This window comes from Rutilus rutilus (assembly GCF_951802725.1).
Source record: "Rutilus rutilus genome assembly, chromosome: 6".
Classification (NCBI taxonomy): domain Eukaryota; kingdom Metazoa; phylum Chordata; class Actinopteri; order Cypriniformes; family Leuciscidae; genus Rutilus; species Rutilus rutilus.
The window spans coordinates 39,045,674-39,062,886 of NC_140214.1; the positions used below are offsets into that span (position 1 = coordinate 39,045,674).

Here is a 17,213-nt window from a genome sequence, read left to right on the forward strand (position 1 = left end):
TGTATGTATGTATGTATGTGTAACGGAGTTTAAATAATGCTGTTAAATTCTTGCATTAATTGGGAAAACTCGACATTGGCTGTTGCGTCCCTTGCATTTGCGTGCGTGATATTAAGGGCGGAGCTATGTCACCACCAGCAGAGTTTCACATCTCTCGCTGCTGGTAAGTTGAGTCAAATGTGTTATTTGCAATTGCGATGATGAAATGTGATGAGAGTGTGTGTTAACCTGCTTGTGAACTCCGAATCTCTGATTTCATTTAAGATCTATGAGCAACATTGATGCGTGATGCACTGCCTTTAACCAGCTTTTGGTCCTGTTTGTTTATATTCGGATTTGTCATGTTCTGTGTAAGAATATATTAGTCGAACTGAGTGTTAGCATTATCACATGTGCTATGTGCTCTAGGGCTGGGCGATTTGACGATATTATCATATATCGACGATGTCTCGCAAATATCGCGATATCGATAACAGTCAGTGTTACCAGACGATAATCGACAATATGGTAAAAATGACGACTGATAAACTTACATGACGTTGCGTTGCCAAATACATTATAAATAGCTTAGTAGTTACCATACACTTACCTTTTTAGTGTTTTTGATGCAGCTACAGTAGCCAATGTGTTAAAGCAAAACATGGAAGGTAATATGTTGGTTTTGTCTGTTTTCATTATACATACGCAGAGAGAAGCACGTTACAAATAATTAATGAGACATATAGCTTGGCTAAAAGTTTTAAACAGCTCTAAAAATATTATCGGCTATAGGCTATATTAAATAAAATATTAATAATGAAAATATTAATCAAACATGGAAACCTGGAAAACATTTAAAATACTAACGCTAAAAATAAAATGAGAGAGCAAAACCTTTGGGAAAACAATATTTTATTCAGGACACAATGCGAATGATATTCAATTATTTAGACAAATTGCTTTTATCAGTAGCATATTAAAAAAGTTTTATTTTAAAATCAAACTATGGGTAAACAAAAATTACCTTAAAATCACTTTAACCAGGTGATCTGTAAACCACCGTAACTGGTTTACCCATCTTAACAGTTGCGTATGCAAATCATAAATGCATTTTTAAAAATCATCAAAAAACTAAATCATCATTCAAAACTAAAACAAATATGATTTCATTTTTTTTAACACATTAGGCTAGTTCTTAAGAATAAAATATAATCCAAACACCATGTTATTTAATTGAACCTATGCATTTATAAAACATTAACATAACGCAACAATCTAACGCAGGTTTCTAGACAGGAAAACGAGCATATTCACCTTATCCGGGGTTAAAGCATTACGGAATGGGGTGACAATTTGACCTGCTGCGCTAAAAACCCTTTCTGAAGGACTGCTTGTTGCAGGCACACACAAAAATTTTCGCGTTACGAGAGACATGAGCGGGAATCGGCTTTCATTATTTTTCCACCACGCAAGTGGATCCTCCTCACCGTCAATCACATCCTCCAAAAGATAGGCCGCGAGCTCAGCCGCTGCCCGACCCGCCTCACTCGTAGGTGTTTTTTTGGTCTTTCCAAGGAGATCACTCAGTGTGTTTTTTTTTCTTTTCTTCAAAGGCACCTCTTGAGCGCTGGTGTTTGCATGTTGTTCTTCGTTCTCGTGATTTACCGGGCTTGAGTGACGATGGCACTCTGTCAAGCACTTCTGTCTTGGTTTGCTCTAATTCGTTCAAATTAAATCCACCTCTGTAGCGGGGATCGAGGAGAGTGCTGATCCGGAGAAGTTTTTGGGTAGCGTGGTTGTTATATTTGGCGTCTAATTCCTCCAAGATGCCAGTCTTAATTTTTTTACCCAATTGTGTGTCATCCTAATTTTCCGTTAAGACACGACGTGTGTGTTGTAGCACTGGGGTGACAGACGAAACAGTAACATAAGTTTCTCCTGACAAAACGTCGGTCAAATCTGCTACAGGCTTCAGTCCTTTGTTCACAGACTCCAGAACTGAAATATCTTGCCACGTTAAGTTTGGTAGTGGACGTCGGCTTTTGTCATCCGCAAAGACCCGTCGTATTGCTGGAGTCTGCTCCAGAATCCTTTCCGTCATCTTCAGCTTCGAGCCCCAGCGCGTTGGACAGTCCTACAATCATTTAATAAACAACACAAAAATCATTACTATTTAAAGTGTCTGTTTTTATATACATTTTTTATATCAATCTTTTAATTTAACATTTGTTTTTCTTTTAAGAAAGATTCCTATTTTCTTTTAAGATAGATTTAAAATAGCTGCGTTTGTGTTCTGCAATTCTAATGTAGCCTAACCTTAAACGGTTGTAAATTTATATAAAAGGTAACCATAGGCCTGTATTTTAAATACTATTAAAATAAAGGTGTTAGAATAAAATTATTATAATATAAAAAATCATGGGTATAGGGCAGGCTATTTAAAATAGCATAATAAAATACAATATATAAAATAATGGTAACACTACAATAAGGTTTAATTTAATCTCCAATATGTTATTTAACAGTTGAGATAGTTCTTTAATGCTTCGCTAACTAGCAGAAGACACTAGCCGGGTTTAAATCCCAGTTGTGCAGACGGGGGCATGTTGTCACACTTCGTTACAATGAGCCCCTATTAGAAATATGCTATTATATTCTATACTTTTATTAATTTTATTGAGAAAACGTGAGAAAAAAGGTGAATAAAGACTGAGAGTCAATGTTCAGAAATGACTAATTATTTATTTGTTTTGAACTATGTTGTATAGCTGTGTTTTCCTGTGTTCGTAGTCAAAACTCAAAAATTAGTTTATATTTAATTATTAAAAATTGCCATTATTTTATATGAAAAAGTTTTTAAATTGTATTTTATTTAAGTTTTTTTTATTAGATCAGATAACATTTTAAGCTGTCATATGTTATGTTACAATGTACTCCACCTATGGGGCATGTTGTCACATTTCACTTCCATTCTTTCGGGGTATGTCAAGAAAAAAGTATATACTGTATTAATAAAACAAAAATACATAATTGTAGTAGACATGTGGGAAATTAATGTGGGAAAAAAGAAATACTCTGAAGTAGATTTACACAAACTGAGAAAGTCAAAAAGCGTTACTTTGTGCCCCGCTCTCCCCTACGTTCATTATAAGATCAAGTTCATTAGGCTATTAGTTAATGCAACTAATGTAGTTAACTAATGTTTACTAATGAAACTTTATTCTAAAGTGTTACCAAAATAATATTAAAATAATAATGATATTAAAATATAACAGTTATCTTACCGTTACGAGAGAGTGATTAGGGATGTTGAGCTCCTCTTGCGCTCTCACGAGTTCACGTCTTCGGTGCCAACTCTTCGAGAAAGCCCCATTAATGGCCCGGCATACACCAAATGCTCGGTCTGTACTGGCCTTCTCCTTCTGAAGTGAATTGTTTATGGCGACATTCAAATTATGCCCAAAACAATTAAGCCATGGCCAATTTAGTTGCCGCACTGCTGCAACGACATTAGCTCCGTTGTCTGTGGTGATACATGAAATTTTTCTTTCATCGACGCCCCATTCTTTAACACTCTCCAAGAGACTATCTGCCAAATAATCTGCTGTGTGGCTCTCAGGCACATAAATCGTTCCGAAGCAGTTTGATTGTATTACCCAGTCTTTGTCTATGTAATGAGCAGTAATTGACATGTAAGGTGTCATCGTATTGCTGCTCGACCACATATCTGTCGTAAGCGCGACATAGTCCGCACTACTGATGTTAGTCATAACCTCGGTTTTCACTGTATTATACAGCTCTGGAATAGCTGTTCTTGAGAAATAATTCCGACTGGGTACTTCATACTGCCGGTCAAAAGTTTGAAGCATGGACCGGAATTCTGCCTGGTCCACAAGACTAAGAGGCATCATCTCTTTAACCAGAAAACGGGTCACAGCTAGAGTGCACTGTCTCCATTTTAAACTGGATTTATCGTAGGCTACTTCTTTCCACAAGCGAACGCAGAAGCAATCGGATTTAAACTAGAACTTTTCCCGCTTTGAGATGCGGCTGCAGAGCGCGGCTCAAATGAGGCCGCTACTGCTGGATGGTGTATGTGGATATGGCTGCGGAGATTAGTGGTCTGCGCATCCTTAACCTTCACTTTTTTTTTGCACAGCCTGCAGATAGCCTCTGTTGGATCCGCTGGTTCACCTTTTGCGTTTGGTTTAAATCCATAATACTGCCAAATTAACGATGTGCATCTTTTCTTAGTTAAGCTGTCGTCCTCCATTTTATGCCGGGAAAATGTTGACGTCGGACATGAGCAATAGCGCGCGCGCGGCGAGTGGGCGGGGTCAGTGCGGAGCAGACGATGTTATCGGATATCGCGATATTTTTGAAGGCGATTATCGCCCAAAAAAATTTTACATATCGCCCAGCCCTAATGTGCTCTCACGTGCTCGCATGTGCTGAACTGTGTAACTGCGCCATTTTAGGTGGCCGTTCTTTTCTTTCTGTATTCTATTTTATACAAAAATATACAAAATGATGGTTGCTTAAATTTAGTTTCTCTGTATTTGAGAATTTATGAGAAATGAGAACAGAGACAGTGATTTGTACTTTATTTGTACTTTATTTTTTATATTTTAATGTATGTTTTATTTTGAGTTAAATTCCACTATACGATCACTTTGTAAAAATGTATATCCAGCAGAGTTTCACATCTCTCGCTGCTGATCTATGAGCAACATTGATGCGTGATGCACTGTCCTTTAACCAGCTTTTGGTCCTGTTTGTCCCAGTCTGTCTGTTGCAGGCTCAGTAAAGAGATCTTGAGTAACCATCCACCTGCTCTCCGTGTGATTCCATCCACACACAAACACACACTGTCACATATGTATGTATGTGTGTGTGCGTGTATAGGCTATATATATATATATATATATATATATATATTAGGGCTGTCAATCGATTACATTTTTTTAATCGCGATTAATCGCATGATTGTCATGAGTTAACTCGCGATTAATCGCACATTTTTTTATTTGTTCAAAATGTACCTTAAATTAATACTTTTCAAGTTTGTAATACTCTAATCAACGTGGGCATGGATAAATATGGATGCTTTATGCAAATGTATGTTTATTATTGAAACCATAGTCGACATAGAGCATGAAGAGACATGTTTCAAAGGTCAAAGATGTTTTTCAAAGAACTTGTTCATGTCTATTAGACACATGTACAAAGAACAAAGAAATACCAGGTTCCCATTACTTCTCTTTCTTTGCACTGAGCAATTAACACAAACATGTTTAGATTTTTGCATGACAGGGCAGCTCTTCTGAAAATGTACATTTATTATTTATTATTACATTATAGTTTGTCTCTCTCTGTGCCCATTTTGATGAAGCTAAATTCTCAATAAAACTGTTTTCATTGGTATATTTTACTGTTTCTATTGTCAAACAACGGAATGAATATGAAATGGTGACTGAAACGCGACCCATTAAGACATAACCAGCTCTCCCTTCCAAGATGTTAATCTGCAAAAAAATCCTGATAATCGAGCCGTCGTCTGGTGAAATCAAATACACATAAAATAAAGACAATATCTGTGCTCTGATTTCGGCTATACTTGCATGTAAAATTAGAGAAGCAACATAAATTCTGTGTTTAACTGAATTAAAGCGCTGCTCCTCTCTCCAGAGAGAGAGAGAGGCGTGCGCACGCGTGCTGGGAGAGCAGTACCGGTAGATTCTCAGAAACTATATAAGGTTTGGGCGCTTAAATTTGTTGAAGGGAAAAAAAAATTGCTAAATGGGTCTGTATCTCCATTTCTCCAACTAGGTTTTGGGCCACGGGTCAAACAGAAAATACGCGCTGCGTTAAAAAAATTTGTCCCGTTAATATGATTTTGCGTTAACGCGTTATTAACACGCTAACTTTGACAGCCCTAATATATATATATATATATATATATATATATATATATTTATATATGCTCACATAAAATGTCTTACAGGTGTTTAAAAAAATGTAATTGGATAAACAAAAGTATTTCAGTCAGCAAGGCAGAGGTAGCTGGCTAGCTTGTTTGGCTAATGTAATGTTAACCTATACCAGTGGTTCTCAACTCCAGTCCTCGGGACCCGCTGCTCTACACATTTTGACCTATATATACCTTACCTTCAACAAATTTTGTTTTAGACCTCTATCCAGTTGCTGTTCCCTTTCAGCTCATGAGTTTCAACATCCTTCCTTGACCCACATCTAAGCTTGTAAATCGCGGTAGCAACAGGTCTAACACAGGGCTTGTGTTCTTGCAGTCTTTGTCTTCATGTTCTACTTATATACTATCATCCGTGACACTTACTAATTGAACCAAAAGTTGAACAATTTTCCAGTCACTTACTGAGATAGATGTTTACCTCATCTCATCTACCTGTGTTCCTCACACTTTTTAATAAAAAAGGTTACGTTAGTAACCGAGTACGTTTTCTCCAATTCTTTATTACATTCTATAATATCTTTTCCTTTATGCAAATAAAAGTCATGTGGTAGTTTTAATGCAGAAATTTTTTAATGTTTAAAAAGTACATATTTTCAGTTCCTCAACAGCAGAGCAACAAACAAGCTTTATTCAGATTGTGTATCATATTGAGTTTGGTCTTTGCTGTAGAATCTGAAGTTCAGCTGGACTCACTGAAACAGGAAGTAGAAGAGCAGAGGAGACACGAGCAAGAGGAAGCTTCCCTTATACACTCCATCTAATCAAGACAGGAAGGAAATTAATAATATTAACACTCCACTACTAATACTTAATAATAATACTATTGATAATAATAGTTATATGAAAACTGCATTTTCATTGTTGATCAATTTCCCACAGTTTTTTAAAAATAATAAAACTCTGAAAGTACAAGACTAATTCATAAGCTTCTCCTTTTCATGCAGGTATAGCTTTACACTATTTTTTGACTACTTTTGATATTGTGCTGCTTATTAAAGCCCCACTAGGTAAGAATTCCGTTTTGGTCAAACAACGACCCCTAGAGTCGCTGTGGACTACTTGTATTTAACGTTACTGGTAAATACCACTCACGCAGAGCAGTCTCTTCACTCACGGCCTGATCCCCTCCCCCCTGTATACCGGTCCCTGTTCAGTTGGATGGAAGCTGTAACGAGTGGAAATAAGGTGTGGCCCCTTTAAGAGCTGCGCGCGCCCTGTTGAACTGTCGGCAGTCTGTATTGTGGCTGCGTCCGAAACCGCATACTTCCCTACTATATAGTATGGAAAAAGCAGTAGGCGAGCGAATAAGTATGTCCGAATCCTTAGTATCCATAAAAGAGTAGGCGAGAATTACCAGAGTGACGTACTAATTATCGCGAGATTCGGGCGTACATATACTTATAGTGCGTCCGAATATTCCTACTTTCCTACTATATAGTAGGGGAAAACAGTACGTGAACGGAGTAGTATGTCCGAAACATAGACTGTAAAAAAAGATGGACGACGCCCCTTCGCTCTCTTCCATTGATGAGAACTGAAGCCGCCAGAGTCCTGATATGGCGCTGACATATTGGAACTTGAGTCTGCGCAGTAGCGATCTCGGGACCAGACCTGCGCAGTAGTGAGCAGGAAGTAAAGCCGCGAAATCAGCGCTCCGCCCTCACTCTCGCAGAACGCACTCAGGGAGAGTGGATTCTGCACACTTTTTAAAAAAATGATTGCAGTACGACAAGAGGCTTGTTAAAATAAAGTAAATACAATCTCCTCAGTCCTCCGAAGATCCCGAAAAAAATGTCCGTTGGTGCTTCAGTGACTACTTCGCTCGAGAACCTGTCAATCACAGCTGTCAATCATGACGTTACACCACCGCATCACGTAACTAACTAAAAAACAACTTATTATTGAAACAAACACTTGAACTTACATCAGCATGATAAAAACGACAGCAAATGAAAGAAAACATCTTTGGAAAAAAGATATTTGAAGTGTAATTTAATTTTTTTGTTGGTCTCACGTCCCGTTGAATAACACGGGGAGGCGGGGCTTATGACCTATACTAGGACCAGTCACTGGGGGGCGATCGAGACGTTTTGGCTTCACTTTTCAGGGCTTGTGCGGCACGCTTGGTCCGAAACCTCAGTACTCATAAAAGAGTAGGCGAGAAGTTCCCGGATGGCTTACTGCTTCAACCCAGATTTTGAAGAGCTCGAAGATGAAAGGTGTGTTCGACATCGGCTGCGGCTGGATGCAACCGATCGGCGAGAGTAGCCGCGTGCAGGCGGGGAGGAGCTGCAAACGGAGACGTGAAGTCGGACACGTTCTGGTTCCCGTAGTGCCCGCTCACGTGGTGTTTGCATACTTTACCACAGCTGCAGTGAAATAAATGCAATATTTGCCAAATAATACACAGATGTTTCAGAGACATTTTCATTCAATACTTTATGCACAGATTTATACAGCGTCTGTTTGAACAAGAATAAAGTTCAACATAAGCTACTATCAATGAAGTGGAGTCTACGGTTTTTAATCAGTTTTAATTGGATAAACATGACACAATATAACATGACAACGACATGAAAAGAGTGTTCACTGTTATAATAAACTGATTTGAGAGCTTTAGAGGAACTAAAGGTGTTCGAAATAAACACGAAACACACGTGATCGTTGTCATGCGGTGAATCCGGCCAATCGTGGAACAGCTGTGTCGTCATCAGCCCACGTGCAGCCGCTCTTGAGAAGCTGCGCTGGCTGAGTTCTCCGGCTACTCTCGAATCGCTCTCGCGGTACTTTGATGGCATATGTCACAGTCACGTGGCGTCGGCGCTGTATCAAGTCGGACAAAATTTCTCACCGGCATGCACTGCTTTAAGTCAGCCGCCGATCGGTCTGCGCAGAGCTGCATGAAGTCGAACAAGCCTGAATACTTTTCTATCTCAGGAGGCCACGCGAGAGGATACGTCATTATCAAACATCGCAGAGATCAGCGACGCGGGTGCTTTCAAATGTGAGTAAACACGGGTCCTTGTGTTAAAATTGCATGTGTTGAACTACTGTAGAGTAAACTGTTGAATTGTTGAAGGTGTAAAGACGTTACACAGTAAAGTATAGTTGTGATTTTGCTGTAAAAACACGTTTTATTATGTATAACGTTAGCTAACAGGCGAGCTCCAGTAAGGACACGTTAGTTAGGTCTCTAAAGTGGAGTTACATAAACCGTATACATCCTAAAGACGCTTATTTTAAATGTACATTTACATCTGACAGGAAAATCTTCAGTAAGTATTGCAGAAGAGCACATCACAACACAAAATACCGTAGACATCTGAGTGATGAATGTGTGCTATTGTAGAACAAATCTATAAAGTAACTAAACATAAGTTATCTATTTTATTTGTCCATTAGTACTGTTGATAAATTGAGGAACATTTATGTTGGATAAAAAGTTAAAACAAGCTCATAAATCACAGAGGTAATGTGAATCTTGTCTGGATGTTACAGGGTCAGATGAACAGATGTGTGTTTATCCGGTGGAGAGTGGCTCGTGAAGCTGAATGCTGCCATCAAAGGCTTTGAGTGAGTATACCACAGAAATGAATAACAACAACTAATTATTGTAATTTCAAACAGAGCTATTACAGCACTTTTCTGATTCTTGATTTCTGTGCATTAGCTGCACAGCTTTTGTGGTGGAGCAGGACCTGCAAGGGAAGATGATGGCGGCATTTGTGGAAAAAAAGTGGTTTTGTCTTAATAATACTGAAATCATATGACATTGTGCTGTTAAAATGACTGCTTTTGTGTTATGTTTGTGCATTTTGTAGAATCTGAAATGTCAGCAGGCTGGTGTGAGTGCTGAGGATGAGGAGCCCTGAGCTGAATCCTGGAGATGGTGCCATGGATGAGTCCCTCCATCACTCCACCTGCCCTTATTGCCTCAGATTGTGAAGCACAACACAACACGCAACAACCTCAGCGCCTTCAGCCTACATACATGATTGTAGTTTGAATAAAGCTTTGTTTCATGTGTTGACTTGTATATGCATTTGTTTATTGTGTGATGGTGACTTTCATTCATTCTTTTACTAATTTATTAATATTTCTCTTTGTTGTCAGTAAATACAATAATTATTTAATAAATGCTTTATTTAATTGTTTGAATGCAAATGTAGATATGTTCACTATATACACATGTAGAGTGTATTCAGTCCTGCATAGCTATGTCATATGACATGCATTATATTTTGTATTCAATATAGTTTTATTGAATTGAATATTTTCAGTAAAAAGTAATTAAGTATTGGTCAGCATTTATCGTTGTTATTATTGTATGTTTTGGGGTGGGATATCAATGCAATTCATTCTGGGGTAAGATTAATTTTTAATATTAATGATACTTAATTTTTTTTGAGTATAAAATCAACAGTTTTCTCCAAAGGCAAATCTTTGCACAGCTGCCCTTTGTGCAGACATTACAAACGCTGAGGAAACCCGTTCTAGGTAGGGCTGTTGAGTTACTGATGTTATGAGGTGAGTATATATATATATATATATATATCATGGGTTTGCATACATAATATGAGATTTTTTTTACACAGGAAAAAAGAACCTAGTACAAGGATAAATATTTTAATATATTTTTTCTTAAAGGTGCATTGCGCAAGAGTCTGAGTTTTCGCAGAACTACGCCCCCTCTGGCGGCAAGCGAAACTGCAACCAGAGGTGTGCACGCTCACGGACCACACGCACACGCACGCTTGCACGAGCTCGAGCTGGTCATAACCCAAGGAGCATCAGCCGCACAAATCTTTTGTTTACAATCATAATGTCTTCAGAGGTAATAAAGTTTTAAATCTGCAAGTAATTTAAAATATGTGAAAGGAAAGGCAATTGAGTAAATAACACACTTATGTGTGAGGGAAAAAATGGGGGTAGTAGAAAACTTCGTTTTTTATTCCCATCTATCTCCATGTTGAACTGTGTTATGTGTTTACTGTATCCACTTATGACTATTATTATGGTAACACGTTCATGAACAATATAAGTTATAACTTTGTAAAAGCTCAAAATTGTAATCATGATACCATACCATACACAGTCGGTCAACAAAGTACACCCAAATGTCTCAAGGTAATAAACAATCAAGTGGCACTATGACGTTATCATAAAAGCCAAACAGGCTAATCCGCCGAAGATTTGCGGGGGTTTAGCCTGTTTTATTGATCAGCTAAGTAGCATATTCCAATAGCAATACATCGTAATTAAGCAGTAATTTGCTCAAAATTTGTGTCTAAGTATCTAACTTATATATCAGCATTTTATATCACAATCATTCTGAACCTGATCACTGACAATGGTAAGTTAGTAAAACCTATTCCGATTGTACATTTATCTAGCTTACGCTAAAGCAATACACATTTTATGGATCGTCATTTATTGTCATTATTGGCCGTATCAGACATTAGAGAATGGGATATATCTTACCTTTTTATCAAGAAAAAAGCCAACTGAGGATCCCGTTTGAGCCCTAGAGCAGACCGGAGATCTCTCCATTTGTTGAAAGCCTTCCCTATGTTTACTCTCGTCTTACCCCGACGCCTGTCTGACTCCAATTTGGACCTTTTGGTTGCACTAGACAAAAGTTCTCTTTTTTTTTTTATCTTACGTGGAGTTTGCGTTGGTGTTTGAAATGAACTACAAGGCGGTCTCTTAGAATCCATTTTCTACGGAGAATGGCGGCGTCGGCGCATACACAAACCTGCCAGACATATGAGCGTGCCGTGAACGCGCATGACGTCACGCCCAGTCTCAGATTCCGACCCGAATCCCTCTTATTTATTTTACTGTACAGGATTATAGAGGCAATCGCAGTGATCAGAGAAGGGCTCAGTCAGCCCATCAGGCAATTGTTTAAGCATGTATGGGTTAGAAAACTGGTATTTTTAACATGAAAAGTTGCGCAATGCACCTTTAAATAATTCATTATAATACATTTAAAAATGCATTTAAAAAAAATATTTATAGGCCTAGGCCTGAGGGATGAAACGAGAGTTAAATTCAACAAGAAAAAGAGGAAAACATAAAGCAGTTAGCCACTTTTGCTTGTGGATAAAAATGTTTGGATATAAAATAAAGAAATTAACAACATTCAAGAGATGACCATTTTGGGATTTCGTAATAAAAATAAATAATATTGTAAGGATAAAACGGTGGGTCACATTAGTAGGGTTAAATATAAGAACTTTAATCAACCCTAAATGTATTCACAAAATAAATGGGCAGCAGTTTCTTCAAAATGAGCAAGTTTAATCAATATCAATATTTACAGATAGATGAATTAAACGTGTCGTTCAAATCTTTTAAGTTGTTGCGCGTGTGATAATGCGTCGTAGGTCACATGATAACGTCAACATGGCAGATGTCCGGTTCGCATTCATACTCAACGAGATCTGGCTATAAAGTACCTACTCTTTTAGTGCTCGTTAAGTAAGTACTCATTGAAATTAAGTACCTACTCATTGAGTACGCGGTTTCGGACGCAGCCTGTATGTGCGCCTCAAACACCCATAAGCGGGTTGTTTCTGTTTGATGCTCATTCTTGTCCTATTTTTGTCTATCATGTAATGCTGTGGATGGTAGAACGTTTGACAGACAGTTACACGAGTTCGATTGGGGAATAAACACAACGCGTTACAAATCGTCGGACATCGAACAAGCACAGCTAGCCTCCGAAGATGTCTACTAATCCATCATCAAGAACGCCAGGTGCTTTTTAGCTCACACCATCGAGTTAAAGCTTGTCCGAGTGATATACAATATAAGCAATAGGCTATAATGTTACTTACAAGTCCAACAGCATGTGAGGACGTGTTGGGGGAAGTGAGGTAGCCTTGCCGTAAAGCAGTCGAATTTTGTAGTTCTTTTTGTTCTCGGGTTACTACCCGAAACCCGAAGTTTAAAAGTATGATTAAAAGCGATACAGACCCAGTCAGGCTATGGCAGACGTGTCATTCAACCTATTGTAAGTCGATGTACCATCACAAGAGTTTTGGAAATATATTATGAAGGTTGAAAAGTTACCTGGTGCTGCTTTAACAATCACTTGTTCATATTGAATTATTGTTTGTATAATTTCCTCATTTTAAAGGGGACATACACATTTACAACATGCATTTTGTTGTATATTTGGAGTGTTTAGAAGTACAGAAAAGTTGAAATTATTCTCTTCAGGATATCTTTATATTCTGTTTTGGTCATATTTTTCAACCTGTTCCGATTTTTCTGTTATCTATGACGTTTTTTGAACTATTACGTCACAGTATTTGCAGCGGAACTGCCAAATTAGGACATTGACTTCCGGCCCACCACTTCGAGCAATCCGCCATTTTTATTTCTCGCTGCAATTTTGTAGTCCAAGCTAAAGGATGCAGAAGTTACGAGAGGGTAAGTTAAAATGTTCGGTTGTTGGATGTAGTAACCCACACGCTTCATTACACCGTCTAATGTAGATGAACTGCTGCGCTTGTGAGCGCGCGCGCTCTCTCTCTCTCTCTCTCTCTTCGGAGACAGGCGAAAGTGTAAACAAGACTTCACCGTCTCCAAACTAGATGCTGTCTTGCTCTCTCTCCCTCGCACATATTTAATCAAAATAAATCGACACGGTGGTAAAAGGTCTGAAGACCAAAGTTTCATGTGTAAATACAGTAACACACCATTGCGATACATCCATATGAAGACGTTGTTCTGCAGGTTCTTCGCCTTCATTTTCATCTCGCTCTGGCTCGAACATGTAAGGCTGGCTGGACAAGTCTTCCGTTGTTGACATTTTGTTAATAACGTGTGAATAAAAAGTTTCTGTGCCGCTAGATTATCGTATCTATGCTATCAAACTACAAAAATGGCCGAACGGGGTGGAGTTGAACCGAGTGTAGACTACAAATGTATGATTTATATGTAAAAAGGAACGATTTAAAAACATGATATGTCTCCTTTAAGTTACTGTGGATGAAATCAAACTGCTAGCGCATGATCAAACAAAGGCCAATACCTGCTGCATTGCAAAGATCAGTGTCACAGCAGCTGGTAGTCGTTGTCACTTGGTCTACAGTTAAAGTCGCTGGTAGACATACAGGTGCGCACCTTTTAGTTGTGGCGGACTGAGAGGAACCTGTAAAAAAGACATAAATGTCCATATAATCAGATAATAAAACAATTCCAAGATTATCAGTTAACAAGTATACTTTCTCTCCAGCGGTATCATTTATACAGCAGATTTTCACATTATACTGGACTTACTGGTGGATTTCAACGTAAGACATTTAGAAAATCCAGCTGCACATGTCTCCTCTTTTGCTGCACAGGTACCCGTCGAATCAGGTGTGCAGGAGTAACACTTGAGAGAATAACCTTACAGACAGAGAGAGACATTGAGTTAGCGCTCTACAGTATGATTAACAAATAATACATTTCAATACTTGCTGTTTTCTGTACCTCCAGTGAGAGAAATGAAAAGAAGAACGACGGAGACCTGCAGATTCATCTTGTGTCAGGAACTGAGTGACTATACAGAAATAATGCTTCAGTTTCTTTTATATCTGTTCAGAAAGGGTTGGGTTTAGGACTCTTTGTGATGTCCCCAAGGCACTATGACAATTACTAAGATAAGGAAACTGAAAACTTAAACAACTTGAGACTCATTGAATTTCTGTAGAAAAGCACTTTGTCTCCCTCCCAGTACTTCTCCAGAAGTATTTAGATAACTATGCAAACATTTATTATTCCTTTTAATCCATGCTGCTCTTTGTTAACATATCTCAAATGTGGTCACACACACATGCTCACGCAAATTTCTAACATTGAGGTTATCGTTTGAGATAAATCAATTATACTGCAACAAGAAATAATTTTCTTCGGTTAATCCCTGCTGCGCTTTCATGCAGTTTATTTATTTATTTTGTAAAGAGGATACAAATGACATAAAATAATTCCATGCGGTCCGTGTACTTTTTGATAATTTCATTTCCTGTTTGTAATGGAATAACGAGAATTGAAAACGTACTTGGTTACTTGCGTAACCTCGGTTTCCTTAGAGATAAGGGAACGAGTACTGCGTTGCAAACGCTGTGGGAAAACTCCTTTTCTTGAGAATATTGAAGCCTTTATTTTAAAACGCATTGCAGCTGCACAGCGAGAGCATCATAGCTCACATGAGTGAGCTGATTGGCTGTGCTGCGGCAACTGCACAAACCTATGGCGAGTGAGCAGGAGCGCGAAATCCAATGGGAGCGCTTGGCGCCCTGCAAGGATCGAACGCGCCAATTTGGACGTGACAGGAGAGTATAAATTCAGAGAAAACTCGCCATATGACAGGTCTATATCGACTGAAGCGAAACACCTGATATGAGCGAAATAGCACGGCTAGGCAACGCAGTACTCATTCCCTTATCTCTAAGGGAACCGAGGTTACATAAGTAACCAAGTACGTTCCCTTATGAGAACGTTCTCTCATACTGCGTTGCAAACACTGTGGGAACCCAATTTAACATTCTAACACCGCAGCGCGCAGCCTCTGCATGGGTTGTACGGGTTGTACCATGAGAGGGAGTTCTCCCCTCCCCTCCCATAGAGTTGGTTGTGTCCATAGCCCGTCTTTTCCAAAACGTTTTCAAAGGCTACCGTGGCACCGCCGTTGCGTACCGATAGCTGAGCCGGCCCTACCGTAACGGTACGCGTCAGGGAGGATGGATGGAGGATGGAAGAGGCCAGGAGTGGCTGAAAAAGCCAGGTTGAAAAAAAGAAAGGCATTGGAGGAGGATGCTGCCAAATGTGCCAAGCTTACAGATTTATTTTCAAGACGACAAACACAAGTGGCAACAGGTAAAAAGAGATAGCCTAGGTCTAGTAATGATTAGCATTAGCAACGTAATTGTTCGGCTAATACTGTTGTCAACCTATTCATTTACATTTACATTTAGTCATTTAGCAGACGCTTTTGTCCAAAGCGACGTACAGATAAGGACTAAATTAAGCGAGTCGTCATTTGGAGGCAAAAAGAATGCAAGAAGTGCTCAAAATACAAAGTTCAGGCATTATTCAGAGTAACATAAGCCCGATAAGCAAGGATTTAAAGGAAAAAGGAAGAGGAAAATGTTTTTTTTAACCACAAGTGTGACTATGTGCCATTTTGTACAAAATAAAAGTTTCACAAGCAAAATATAAAATTTTATTAAAATATTAGCCTTTTTGAATCACCCCAATACATGGCGCTTCATAGACTTTGCTAATATTATGCAATTTAATATTGATGATAAAACTCAAGCTATGAAAAAAATTGCACTGTTGATCACTCTAGTCTACTTTAATTTTTCACCAGGAAATTTGTTTTGAAAAACTTTTATTTTGTACAAAATGGCACATAGTCACACTTGTGGTGTTCCCGGTAAAAAATGACCAGCCTACAAAAAATAGCTTATAAATCTCTCATTATCACCCAATATTGGATTCAATCTTTTTGTCAACTTGTTTTCTTTCAATTAGGACTAGTTCTCTTACGAGAGTTCTCTCGTACTGCGTCTTAGCTAAGACGCTGCGGGAAAAGTCTCTTTTCACGAATACTGAAGCAAAAAATTATCCTTAATTTTAATATTTGTAAAACGCATTTGCAACAGTATGCAGCCATAGGCAAGACGGCTCGTTTGCTCATTGGCTGTACTACTAGCAAATGCATAAGCCTATCGAGCGCAGGCTGATGCAACATCAGACCAATGAGGCCACTTCCCGCCGACGCGGGCGTGGCCTCGCCCTATAAAGGTAGCTCGAAAAGGCTGACTCACTTGATTTTTCACCTCTTCAGCGAACCTCTCACATCGCTGGATCTCGGATAGAAGCAAGCGTCGTCTGAGTGCAAGCACATCAGCGGGACGAGCCATCTGAAGTCGCTGGCCTTCGCCGCCTTCCACTGCCGTACCTGCTGCGCTTTCCGGCGCTCATATCCTTTTCTGTTCCTCTGTGTGTGTGTGTGTTCGCCCTGCGACACACACTCGTAAAAGAGCTCGCGTCTTTTTAAAGATGCCTTCCTGCGGCTCGTGCCGAGCCCCACTCAGCGAGGGAGACCGTCATGTCATCTGTGTCTCCTGCCTGGGTGAAGATCATGCAGCGCTCGCGCTCGCTGACGGCGGCTGCCCTCACTGCGAGCTTATGCCTATGGTGACTCTGCGGACTCGCCTGGCAGTATTCTCCGAGCCTG

At 39.1% G+C, this 17,213-nt stretch overlaps 1 long non-coding RNA gene across 1 annotated transcript; it reads right to left on the reverse strand.

Annotated features, from left to right (window-relative positions):
• Nucleotides 1-6,522: 6,522 nt before the first annotated feature.
• Nucleotides 6,523-14,120, reverse strand: LOC311292824. Its single transcript, XR_014627818.1, has 2 exons — nucleotides 14,016-14,120; nucleotides 6,523-6,728 (listed from the first exon to the last, which is right to left on the reverse strand). It is a non-coding gene; the product is annotated as an uncharacterized lncRNA (long non-coding RNA).
• Nucleotides 14,121-17,213: the final 3,093 nt, after the last annotated feature.